Source organism: Zosterops lateralis (genome assembly GCF_965231275.1).
Source record: "Zosterops lateralis genome assembly, chromosome: Z".
NCBI lineage: Eukaryota > Metazoa > Chordata > Aves > Passeriformes > Zosteropidae > Zosterops > Zosterops lateralis.
Genome location: NC_139800.1, coordinates 65,238,832 through 65,250,565, shown reverse-complemented (window position 1 = coordinate 65,250,565; position 11,734 = coordinate 65,238,832). Strand labels below are relative to the sequence as shown.

At 44.7% G+C, this 11,734-nt stretch overlaps 1 protein-coding gene across 1 annotated transcript in view; it reads left to right on the top strand.

The window, feature by feature from the left end:
• LOC310922602 (large ribosomal subunit protein mL50-like) overlaps window positions 1-11,734 on the top strand; it is a 66,575-nt gene that overhangs the window by 4,158 nt on the left and 50,683 nt on the right. The window lies entirely within an intron of this gene.

Below are 11,734 nucleotides of genomic sequence, written 5' to 3'. Positions count from 1 at the left end.
GTGACGGTGGCACAAAGACATTGGTAGAATGTGGGTGATGCAGAAAACTGCGTGTCTGGAATTGGTAGTAATTATCAGTACAAAATTGTAAATATAGTACATTTTAAGAGTTAATTGGATTAGAAGACTTTAAAAGACCTCAAAGACCAGGTCTCGTGTCCTTGGCAGTGGTGTTTTTCAGCGCATTAAGCCCGGTGTTAGGCGGTACGCAGATTTTTGAGATAAAAATTTAATTAACACCTTTTAAGACCAAGCTGCAAGTTCCACTTTTCTTTCAAACCCTGGCACAGGACTTTGAAAAGGAAAAACCCCTAATTAGGGGGATCTTGAACCCGAGATACAAGAATGTAGAATATCGGAGAAAGCAATGGTTTTCTCAGCCGGCTGGATGGTATTTTAATAACAACGGTGGTCAAGGGATGGATAAAGTTAAATGAGTTTCCCCTGCTTCCTCAAGAATTAGACAAGAGCCTCAAGAATTAGACATTCTTGGATCCATGCAGTTCTTTGAGTGTTTCTTTTTAAATTACACCAGTGGACCTTATGTTAATGAAGTACCTGGCACTGATGTTTCAGGCACAGGTATTAATGATAATACCTCTGCTTGGTGTAATCTTACTTTACTATGGCAAGTTACTCCAGGAGAATATACTATTGGATTAATAGATAATGTATTTTTAATTTGTGGAAATAGGGCATGGAAGGCAATACCAGGAAGGGCAGTAGGAGGCCCTTGTACTTTTGGGTGACTATGTTTCACTCCTCACAGGTAAATTTAACATTTTTGCATAAACCAGGACGGGTGAAACACAGCGCACCTCCGAACACCCTAGATTGTGATGATAATGTAATAATGATAATGGGGCACCTCAATGCGAGTATTTGCCTTCATTATTCTGTTGGCACAGCACACTTATTAAAGACTTTAAACAAGCTTGGCTGCTGGTTCATGAAACAAACTAATGTTACTACCACTGCTCCATCAGGCCTATTAATAGATATTGATAGAGTAAGGCATGCAACATTGCAAAATAGGGCTGCAATTACTTTTTTACTTTTAGCACATGGACCTGTGTGTGAAGACTTGGAAGGCTTCACAGCTGCATGAATGCTGCATGATGCTGCATGAATCTGTCTGAACACTCAGTCTATTCATGCCACTATTCAGGCCCTTCAACAAAGTTTAACTAAATTACAAATTAGTGAAGGAGATTGGCTTGAACAGGTACTTGAGGCATGGGGCTTATTGGCTGACCTAAGAATTTCATTAAGGTAGGATTTTATAATTTAGTTGCAGTATTGCTTATGATTATTTGCTTGCCATGTATTTTTCAATGTGTTCAAAAACTGATAGGTCTATGAAGAGAGTTTTACTGGTAGAACAGAAAGAGGGAGATATGGGAGGCAGCTGGGCAGTGGAGCAGGGAGTACTGTGGAGATGATGGATTGTGTAGACATCTTGGCTCTTGTGGGACAGAAACTATGGGAGCATAAAACAGAAATGTAAAGGAGGAAGCAAAAACAAATGTGGTACTTTGTTTTAAGGTAATCATGTAAAACTGCACCTGCAAGATTGTGGTTAAGCAATATTGCTAAGAAACAATAATAATGTAGATATTGCTTAGCAGTGGGAAATTTTACCTAGAGCTGTAAGGGTATATAAACCAAGCTTTTAGAAACAATAGTTGACTTCACAACTTCACAGCTTTGCTATATCAACAGTAAACAACTTCTTGCACCTAAGTGAAGTCCTGTCTCTCAATCATCAACAAGTGGCAGCTGCAGACAGTCTATGCTGACTGCTCCCACCACACAACTGCTCACAGGAGACCTTGGCAATGTGTCAGAAACAGGGACAAGACACACAGCCATGAATGTGTGACACAGGTGATCAAGGGAAAGCAACATGGAAACCAGAAGTTCAAACCAAGAAAATGGTACTTCCTTTTTCCTCCTGGCACTGTGCACCTGCAGGGGAGAACATTCTGTCTCACATCTTGATGACATCACAAGTGGCAGATTGTGACCTCACCAGAGGATGGATTCTGACATCATGCATCTCACTGCTCATATTTGGGCACCAGCAGAGCCTGGGCCAATGGGAGCAGATCCTGATCCTTAGCTCTCCTCAAAATGCTGCCAAGCACAAAAATGGCCAGAGAAAATTACAGCAACTGCCACATCTGCCAGGACACTTCAAAGGACATGGCTTCTGCTCTGCCCTGTCACCACCAGTTCTGCCTGGGCTGCATCCTGCGGTGGACACAGACAAATCCATCATGCCCACTCTGCAGGACACCGATAGAGACCATCAGGTTTTCTGAGCGGGGTGAACAGGACTATCTGCTGTTTGCTGTCATCTCCCCTGAAGAATCACCAGAGACCAGCAGCCACACAGAGGCAGCTCCTGTCCTCCTGGATGAAAACAGCACCTATGGCCCTCTGGCGTCCCCTGCACCTTCTCCCCAGGGAACACTTTTCCCAGCTGAGCAGGGGGCTGCAGGACCAGAGCCTGTGGGTGGCCTCCTGCCTGAGGTGTGGGCAAAACTGTTCCAACAACGACAGCACCTCCTGGATCCTGTGCAGCCCTGGCTGTGTGAGAGGCTGGAAGCAATATTCCAGGACCAGTGGTGGCTGGTACAAGTTGCACAGAGCAGCATCCTGCATGATCTCTGCCTCCATGGTCTGAATGTGGAGAACTTGGTCCAGACACTGCAGAATTGCCTTGGGGAACACACAGCTCAGCTGGTCCATGGCCTCATCACTGTCATTGTGGCCCAGTCCAGCGAAGAGGCCCAGAGGCTGCTGCTTTTCCACATTGGCAGGGAGGAGATTGACAGCCTAGTGGCCAGCTCCAGCTCCAGCTCCAGCTCCATGTCCAGCTCCAGCTCCAGCTCCATGTCCAGCTCCAGCTCCATGTCCAGCAGCTCCAGATCCAGCAGCTCCCAGGAGAGGATTTCTGCCGGCATCCCAACAGGATTAAACGTGGAGGAGATAGCAGGAACATCAGAAGCCACCCTCCCAGGGGGTTCCAGGCAGTGCTCACCTGTGCCCATTCCTGCAGAGTGGGACCAGCCCCAGGAGGAGCCAGAGCAGGCAGTGGTGACACGTCCACCCACCCAGGGCGGCATCTGCAGCCAGGTACAGGGCTGGGACCAGTCTCACAGAGATCCTCGGCGTGCCCAAAAGAGGAGAGCCCCCAGCCCCCAGGATTCAGCCCCACCCAGCAAGAGGCCAAGGCACCTGTGCAACCCTGCAGCCCTGAGGGGCTCTTGTGAGAGGAAGTGATGAAACCTGGACCAAGCAAGCCTAGAGCCACTTTGGGAAACAACTGCATCTTCCCAGGTCTTGCTTCTGTGCAATGGTGAAGTCCCTGTTGGGGCAATCCTCTGGTGCCAGGGGTCTGAGCTCCCTCAGTAACTGAGAGAATTTGACACACTGAAATGTGAGAACATTTGAAAATGTAGTCGCAGATGCAGCAGTGGTGCTGGAATGACGGAATTGACCTTAATAAATTAACCTTTTATACTCTTATACAATAGCTGATAGTTTTGTAATATTACACTGTAATTATTGAACTGCAAGGAGTTCGGTCAGGTGGAATAATGGACAAGGAGTATGGGGAAAACTTGCTTTCCTAAATGAATGCTTTCTTCATCTAGCTTGCTGAAAAGCAATTGCTGTAATTGAACGGAAAGCCTGCTTGGTAAAAATTATTACAAAGCATAGATTTAATAAAGTTATATATAAAGCAAAATATGAATATTGACAAAGAATCTAATACTGTTCTGTATACATTCTATGGTTGGGAAAAATTCTTCAGTCTTTTTTTCAGTCCCAAGGGGATATCTCCTCTGAAATATCATGCACACTGATTACAGAATAACTTCTCTTTATATATTATATTTTACGTACATATCCATTGATTTTCCTGGAGTAAACACACATTTCATAATCATTTTTCCAAATCATTAATATTTTGATTTCTCCACTCTGCACGTGTGATTTTCTGTCCCAGGGGTCTGTCTCTTTGTTGGTCCCTGATGACCCCCAAGTCATAACTGACCACCCAAAGAACTGGTCCTTCTTTCCAAATTAGCAGAAAAGCTGGTGTAACTGGACTGGTAACTCTCCTGTTCTTCTTGGTTAATGTTCAACACAATCCTAGAATAAACGTTGTGCAGTTCTGTAGGCCAGTGATTTTGGAAGAATAAGCATTATATCAGCCCACCAGCTGTGCAAACAGTTCTTCAAATGGCAGAAATGTTAATCCTGTGGTGATAACTCTTGATAGAAAATACTAGTCTAATTTTTTTTGTAATGCTGCGATTCACTCAGAGCCTTGAGGTTTGGAGGTTGGCTGGGGTTTTGTTGGTTTTGATTTGTTTTTTGTTTTTTTGTTTAAGATGAGAGACTAGTGTTCAGCAGGCCAGACATTTTCTGCAACTAACCACATTCTGGAAGTTCCTGTGCAGACCCAGAGAGGCTGTGCACTCTCCTTGCTTTGAGTCTTCAAGAAAAACTGGACAAAGCCCTGAGGAATCTGCCATGGCTGATGCAGTGTTATGGAGGAGGTTGGGCTTAAGACTTTCCAAGGTCCTTTCCTGCCTCATTATGTAATTCCAGTGCACGACTTCAGTTTGAGTGTTCCTACCACAGTGGAAGATTGTTAAGTCTGGTCTAACAGCAGCCAGTCCCATTCCCCTAGAGTGCCCTTTGGAGTCCCTGACTGTCCATAAGAGTAAAGGAGGAGTCAGGCTTGCAGGAGGATGCTCCTCGGCAAGGTCCAAGGGCTTGGGGTCAGTAGTATCGTTATGGGTTAACACACTTTGGTTTTTAGTTAAAGAGGAATATAGAATATTGCCCTGTCAGGACCTTGGAATTGTTTTGGAAAGGACAGGGACCTATCAAAAGCCAATTCTTAGCTACTGGCATGTGGTTTGACCACTGAATATGCTGAATGCAACTTTTGGTAATACCCATATAAAGCTGAGACTGTGTCTTGGCCAGCCCTTTTGCCTTCTGGCCAGTGCAGTAGGTAACATCAGTCTGGATGCTCTGTTGGAGTGGTCTAAGCCACCCAAGCCCTGCACTCCCCGCTCCTGGGGTGGGAGCCAGCCAGACGCACAGCCGGGGAGGGGAGGCTGCAGCTTAACATCAGCTAATTTTAAAGCCTATCCCTGGAGCTGGCTAAGCCAAGAGAGAAGTCTGCCAGCCCCCCAATAACAGCTGTAGGCCTGGCTGTCACTGATGCATGGGCAAAAAGCATTTTTGAACATTTATGATGCTTGACTGCCCAGCCGCTCTGACCTCCGATCTTTTGGTGTAAGTTTCCCCATTGGTACAGCCTTGAAATCTGACACGGTGAGCTAGCAGCCCAGGGAGAGAGGACCTGAACCAGATTTAACTCTTTTCTGACACAGGTAAGATAAAAGCAGGGAAGACCCTTAAAAATAATGGGAAGTTGGATGGGAGCAAAAATGCAGATCTAATCACTATGATTAATTCTACATTCTCTGTTTATTTTGTCTAAAATAGCAGGTTATATACTCTTATATAGTTTACAAATGCAGATACATTTTCATTGGCACACAGTGCAGAAAGAATGTAAATAGATACTGTGTCACTTGTTCCTTAAGATGGCTAAAGGGTTCACACTAATAACTATACCTACCTGGAAAACCCACTATCTCTCATTAACACCTTAATGTCTAATTTAACTGAGTCACCACTTCACCAACTAATTTCTTACTGCGCCACAGGCTTCAGAGGCCTCAAAGTGAGGCTCAGGCTAGGTTAGTTCAAACCTTACTCCAAATATAAATCATGTCCTCATTCTCTAAGAAAATCTCCAACAAGTCCCCCTTTTCCTTTTTGAACTACCCAGACTGAGTCAAAAGCACAGCTGACTATTTTTCACGTACATGCTAACAAACAAGGCATAATAACTAATATAACTACAATTATAACATAAAGAATAATACCAAAATGGACCAAGTCTTTCATCCAACCAGCAAAACCCCATGAATTGAGCCAGTTATCAAAAGGAGTATCAACAACTACAAGTTTTCCCATGTTACTCTTTAACTGTGAAAGTTGCTTGTAAATTGATTGAGAGTGGTCAGACAGATTCATGCAACGCATACCTTCAAATTCTTCACACCCATGTCCTTGGGCAAGAAGAAGGAAGTCAATGGTGGCTCTGTTTTGAATCACTGCACGGCGGATGCTTTTAACATCTGTGGCAAGTTCACTTAACATATTAGATGTTATATTAATTTGCTTTCCTGTCCAACATGCTAAGGTTCGTAATTGTGTGAGGGCTTGCACTGAAGCAATTCCTGGGGAAAAAATTGAAGCTACTATTACAGTTGGAGGCTTCCACAATAATACAATGTCTTTACAATTGGGGTCTAATTCCAAAGCACTGCATTTAGATTGTCAGGACTTTTGAGGCAAATCAGAAATTTGGTGAATGCTGGGAGCAAACAGGGTTAATATTCCAAAATAACATGGATCTCCTACAGCTCTTTGCGGTACTGCAGACCAGGCTCGGTCCCCACAAATGAGGAAAGTTCCCAGTGGCAATTTTCTTGCAACATCTTTTGATGGTATTACAGGTATTCTTTTAGGGTATGATTGGCTCTTTCCACAATAGCTTGACCTGTAGAAGAGTGAGGAATTCTGGTGGTATGTTTCACCCCCCACTTCTGCATAAACTTGGCAATTCACTGACCGACATAAGCTAGACCATTGTCGGTTTTAATTTCTACAGGTACACCCATCACTGCAAAGCATACAGATAAATGTCTTTCAACATGCAGAACTTTTTCTCCTAATTGTGCTGTTGCCCAAATAAATTTTGAATAAGTATCTACAGTCACATGGGCATATTTCAGCCTTCCAAACTCTGGAACATGAGCTACATCCATCTGCCACAGTTTTAAAGCTTTCAGTCTCCTTGGGTTCATGCCTAGCCCAAGGCCAGGCCCATGATGGCTACATTGAGGGCAGGCATGCACAATCCCTTGCACATAGTTCAGGGGAATCTAAAACTGTCAGTACAGGGCCCTTGCGTTTTGATGGAATGTTTCATGATTGTTGCAAGCTCTTTCAAACTTGTTCTGTGGGGGAACATGGACAACACCGCTGACTGCAGCATCTGCTCATGCGTTGCATTCTCCCAAACCACTGTTGCATTGATGACTCCGAATGTGCATGACACAAAAGGCATGCTGACGCTGCTTCAGGACACTCTGCAACTGCAAAAACAATTTTCCAAGGTGCCGGTTCTGGGTTTGTCTAATGACTGCATCTTCAATTCTTTGCACAACTCCAACTACATCCAGAAAGTCTGAAATGACATTGAGTAGTTCTTTATTCCAAGTTTGCAAGGCCCAACACACGACCTTCAATTCAAGGGTTTGCAGACTGTCTCCTGGTTCACCCTTAATTAAATGCTGCAACCATTTTCCTTGTTGTTGCCAAACACACGCAGCTTTTTTTGTTCTTCAGCTGGCATCTGTGAACACTGTCCTTCCTTCCACTAGTTTCAGTGAGCACAAAGTCTCTCCAACCATCAATGATGCTTGATCAAATGCCACATTGGGCCTTTTGGTTGCCTGTTGTGAACTACACCTACAAAACCCAACAACGCCTCTTGCAATGCAACAGAGTGTCTCAACAGCCATTCTAAATATTCATCTTTCACAGGAACAGATAAACAGATTTAGGAACACAAGACAGTTACAGAACCTCCCATGCCCTGAAAGCCATTGAAAGTCATGCAGCCAGGAAACAGGAGTCCTACCAAGGGTTCATTTGTCACATTTGTATTGAAAAAGTAGAAAGATAAGAACAAGGAAGACTTTTCTTACTTCCTCATCCCAGATGCCCTCCCCTTGAAAAGGACCACCGACCCATTTCAAAGGACAAACTACTATTTTAGCTAATTACCATACGAAGCAGACAGTGGGACATATCAGGGTTAGGAATATGCATTTGCGTTTTGGGTGTTCAATACTTTTGTAAATAAAAGGACTCTGTGATCATCTTTAAATTGCAGTGCGTATTTCGGAGCTATCCTGCAAGCCACCCATGTCGTAATAAACATACACTTTCTAACTTTAAACTGTTAGAGTTTTTGTCCATCACAGTTGGTATCAATACTAGATCAATGTCCATATTTTTTCAATAAATCACCTGGACATCCCCTGCCTGGCAGTTGCTGGGGTCTGGCCTGATTGGGACGGGGCCCGGCTGACTCGCCAAGAAAAGGGGCCTGGCCCCTTGTCCAGGTCTGCCTGGCCCAGCCCGGCCATGCAGAGGAGGGCTGGACCGGCCGGTTACCTGTTCCCAGGTAACAGGTTCTACCTGTTGGAAGAAAGGAAAGCTTTCCCAGGGTTTGTTCAATTTTTAACATGTGTGTTCACAGAGACCTGTTCGGCTTCCTAGTGGTTTAACAAGGTGTTAATATTCAAAACTAGTCATTGATTGGTTTTGTCAGGCACAAAGGAAACTCTTAACAGCTCTTCTTAGAAAAATCACTTCCATAGGTGGCTTCTTCCTTGCTCACTAAGTGTCAATCAATGCAAAACCACCACGCCTCTTTAGAAATGTTTAGAGAATAAAATGTCACCCTGCAGAAACTGAATGGAAAATCTAATGTCAAAAAACTGAATGATTTACAGCCATTGCTGACACCAATTAGCTGAGTGAGGCCTGTAGTGGATTTAGCCACTCAGTAATCAAAGCACTGACTTTCCCATTAATGTTATCTACAGGAAATATTTGTGCTTTAAAAATAATTAGCTCACAAAACTCCACTGCACAAGTGTTCCAAAGACAGTGTGGTCTGGAGAGAATGAACGAAGAAAAACCTTCCCCAGTCTCAAATCATAGCAAAGAATCCATAAATGTCACTTTCCACCTTTAAGAAACAAGTGATAATTCAGAAGGAAATCTTGAGCTTATTCACAAGAGTGAGAAGGAAGTGAATCTTCAAGGTGAATTGTGGTGTCAGACATTTTATTAATTTACTATCCTACTCTATATTCCTACTCTGCAATCCTACTCAACAATTTCTACCCTACAATTAATCTTACTCTACAATTCTACTCTAATGTGGTTGTGGAGTAAATGGTCCTGGTGGTTTTCTTCTGATGGTTTTCTTCTCCTTCCTCCTCTTCACTGACATTATCAGTGGCACCAGGCTGGACGCAGGCTCAGCTGATGTCACAAATGGATGCTGCGCAAAGGAAAGAAAAAAATTAACAAAACCTAATAAACCATGACTTTTCAAGCTCAGTGCTTCACAGCCTCAATCAGGATTCCTCTGGCTCCTAGAAAGATGAAGAAAGAGGACCAACAAGACCATCTGCACCTCAATCTTCATATGCAAGACCTTGCCATCACAGGCAAACCTGGCCGAAAATCCCACTCATCCATTTATCCAGATGTCTTTGTCTTGCTGGGATTTTTGCCCTGCCGATACTCTACTAATGGTGCTTTCTCTCCCTGAGGTTTCTTCCTTTCAGGAAACTAGAATGACTTACATATGTCCCTCTCTTTGAAAGACAGGCACTGTGCTAATTTCCACAGGGACACAGAGCAGTATCTACCTTTCCATACCCTGCCCTTCCCGTGCTGGATGGCACCTTCCTTCCCAGCAGGGACAGCTGAGTGGCACTGGGTCCTGCAGCTCCCTCTCTGCCACACAACCTGGCAGTAACCCTGGGACAGTCCCCATCTGCTTGACCATGCCAGGCAGCAGATGGGGCTGGGACAAGTCCCTCTGAGCCGTCCCTGTTTGTGTGGCAGAAACCTCCAAGAGTGGAGTGGGGAGCACAAACCAGAGCCCCTCAGAGTTTCAGAGTGAGCTCCTCACAGCCCCTTCTTCCCACAACCAAATCTCTGACTGCTTGGCTGGAACTGGTTTCCTTGGATTCCTTCACCACCATTTCATGCCTCTGTATCCCACACTGCTCTACTTCAATTCTTTTGCCATTAGATAAAATGGAACACTCCACCAAATTACAAAACAGGGCAACAGAAACAGTCAGAGGACAGAGCACCTCCTGTCTGAGGAGAGGTTCAGAGACCTGGAGTTACACAGCTTGGAGAAGACCAGGCCCCACAGAGACTTTATTGTCATGCTCCAGTACTTCAAAGGGGTTTCTGAGGAAGTGGGGGATACTTTTTCTTAACAGGGCCAGTTGCAATAGGACATGGGCTAATACTTTTAATATATAATGGGGATTGAATCAGATTAGGTGTGAGGAAGAACTTGTTTCCTTGGAGCATGGTGCAACACTGGCACAAATTGCTCTGAGAGGAGGTAGATGCCCCATCCCTGGAAACATTCCAGGTCAGGTAAGAAGGGGCTCTGAGCAACCTGGTCTCTTTAAAGATGTCCCTGCTCATTGCAGGGCACTTGGACCAAATGACCTTTACAGGTCCCTGCCAGCCCAGGTCAGTTTAGGATTCCTCACCGTTCTCAGCTGAACAGCACCAAGAGTGGAGGTGAGGAGGAGGGGACCTCATTTGATGTCTTGGAGGAGGAGCCCATCCCTTGGACACTTCAGTTTCACCTGCAGCCCCTTGGCATTTTACCTGCAGCAGCTCCTTGGAAGACCAGCGCCGTGCCTCGTCTGTCTGTAGACAGCAGCTCAAAAAGTCATGCAGCAAAGCTGAGAAGAGCTCGGGCTGCTGCAGCTTTGGTATCCCTTCTGTGACTATCAGGAGTTGAGGCTGGAGAAAATGGAAACATGGGGCTCCACCTGCTTCTTTCCCATCTGTAACTGCTCTCCCAGACCCCATTGTTTAAGCTCCACTCTGCAGTGGTAGTTTCTGCCCAGGCAGTGCCAGACATTACTTTTCCATACTAACAAAAAACCCAAACCATTAGGCAGACACAGATTTTCCAACATCCAGCAGATCCTGCCTATTTCATTGACTGACCTAGAACTACATCACCAAAAGCACATTTGGCTCCTCTGAAGACTCACACCAGCTTAACAGGCTATTTGGAAGGGGGAATTTGCTCTATTTATACTATTTCCAAGGATTATTACATGAAAGGAATCTCTGCAGTGCTTGTTGGTCCCTAAAGCACAACTTCCATAAAACAAAAATCATCAAGTGTTTTGTTCTCTTCTTGAAAAAATGCAGATGCAGAATTAATCTAAAATAGACAGAAATAACAGTGGGGAGAAGCCTAGGAGTCTCCACAAAAATGCCTGCCACCACAGTAACAGCTCTGTGCTGGTGGCACTGAAATAGATGGTGACCAAAGAGACTTTGTTACTATCCTCTTTAATCCAGAGGAAAATTTCCTTCACCACAATTTTCCCACACCACCAGAGGTCACAAAGCGGGGTTTATCCTGTCCTTCTGCAGCTGAACTCAGCCACTGGACATGGTGGGGAGCTGGAGTCCTCACTGTCACTACAATTGTGCAATCCTGGGCTGGCCCTGCTCCTGTGGTAAAGGAACACAGCACACCTTGGATCCCAGCCTCAGGCACCTGACTGCAAGCCCATCAACTTAAAGTACCAAGAAACAGCCAAGGGTTTGGTATGCAATCCTAACTGCAGTCAGAGCAAAACACATCCTAAACTTATCCAGGCCATCAAGACACATGACAGATGATTTGAAAGTTTGGAAGACCCACAGGATTTGAAAAAGATGCTACAGTATGGAGGAAAATTGATGGTTAAAAAAGGTCCTGTGGTTA